We start from the raw sequence: 1,913 nt of genomic DNA, 5'->3' as shown, positions 1-1,913 counted from the left end.
TTTTTTTTTTTTTTTTTCCCCGTGAATGCCTTTTGCTGCTCTTGTTCCTTCTAGAAGCGTGAAAGGTGCCGGGTTTATTTTCCCCCTTTCCCCCTCCCCCTCTCCTCTTTTCCCTGCCCGATTTTGCAAGACTTTTCTTGCCGGCGTTTCGCGGTCGCTGGGATGGGGAGCCGGGAGGTGGATGCCGGGATTTGGACGCCGGGATTTGCTCCTGCGATGGAGAGAGCGGCCAAAAAGAGAAGGCAAAGGCTTCGTCCAGCTCCCTCCCTGGCCGGGATTCAGTCATCCCAGTTCATGGCTCCCACCCAGGCACGGATTTGGGCCGGGAGAGGGCAGATCCATATGCAAACCCCAGCGGCTCCAAGGGGGATGTTCGAAGAGCGGGCTCAACACAAGCAGGGCTTAGGAGGGATCCTGGCAGCGCTTCCGCACCCCCCGAGCATCCTCCCGACTGCCCCGAGCGCTGCCGGGGGGTGAATTCCCTGCACAGAGCAAAGCTGGAGGGTGCTGCTTTCCCTGCTTGGTTGTTTGGAGGTTTCCAAATTTCCAGCGTGGACTGGGAGCTGATCCTGGATAAACAGAGATGCTTTTGGGGAGTGGATCAGCACCAGCACTGCCAAACAGGCAGTTTGGATGGGGAGGAGGAGGAGGAGGTTTCCTCTGGGAATTTTGGCTGCTGGGTTTGAACTCCACTATAAAATACATCTATAAGAATATTTAGAGCCACAAACCCACAGCTCAAGGTGGACGATGAGGAAGTGACCTCGGAACAGAGAGAGCTGTGGGATGCAAATGGGGTTAAAAAGGCAGGAAAGCACCTCTCCCTGGCCTCCCTGGCGGTGTGTTTTCCCTGCCTCCAGGTGGTTTAGCCCTTCCTGGAAGGCTAGATGTGCTGGGGATGTTCCCCCGTGCCCACACCCACGGACACGGGGAGCAGCAGGTGAAGGGGGGGGGGGCCTTGCTCTGGAGTTATTCCCGGCTCCAGGGATGACTCACAGCCTTACCTTGGGCAAAGCACTCGGAGCTGTGTCTGGCAGAGCCTCCCCACGTTGGGGACAAGCTGCTGCCTCTGCCAAATGCACCCAGAGCGCTGGCAAAGAGGGGCAGGGAAGCAGCAAAGCCAGCCGGTGATTCAGGGAAGTGTCAGGGAATGAGCTGGAAGGTTCAGGTTGGGAATGAAAGAGGGGATGGGGAGGTGCAGGCAACGATCAGGGTGAGGAAATGGTGAGTGGGAGCCAGTCATTCACTGTTTCTCACTGCTGGGAGATGAGGAGAACCCAGTGCAGTGGCCAGAACGTGGGGTTCAGGCAGACCAAAGGCAGCAGCTAATCCTGAAGTGCTCAGTGAACCTGGAATTCGGCACTTCAGGACATCCTGGGGACCAAGGTGATGAACAGGATCAAAATATTCCACCTGTGGCTACTGAACACAACCCCAACCTGCTGCTGAGGGGATCTGCTGGATCTTGGGATAGATCCAAGGGCTTGACCTGGGGGGTCCTTGCTCTCTTCTTCATCTCTTCTCGGCTGCTCCAAGGACCCCCCCCAGGCCTTGGTCGCTCTGGTTTTATTTGGCTGGGCCACATTTTGTCTGGGATGTCAGAATTTGGGATGTGTAGGGCTTCCAGTCTCTGAGCTGGAGCCTGGATCATCCCTGGGAAAACGGCTGCCAGGACAAGCAGCTTAAACAAGCAGCTTCGCTTTCCTCCCATAGGTGGAAAAAACTGTCCCACCTTTTATGCACCGCCATGGGAAGGTTCCCCTGCCACCACCACGGGTCAGAGGCAGCCCTTGCAAACCTCTCTCCACCCTCAGAGCTGATCCTAAAATAGTGGTGATATTTCAGCTCCCCAGATAAGAAAACCAAACAATTATCTTGAGGTTTATAATCCCTCAGGAGAGTGTCACTGGCTC

The sequence above is a fragment of the Empidonax traillii genome, unplaced genomic scaffold (genome assembly GCF_003031625.1).
Source record: "Empidonax traillii isolate 1590-97213 ecotype Southwest subspecies unplaced genomic scaffold, ASM303162v1 scaffold2180:size94112, whole genome shotgun sequence".
Taxonomy (NCBI): domain Eukaryota; kingdom Metazoa; phylum Chordata; class Aves; order Passeriformes; family Tyrannidae; genus Empidonax; species Empidonax traillii.
This window is presented reverse-complemented; position numbering follows the sequence as displayed.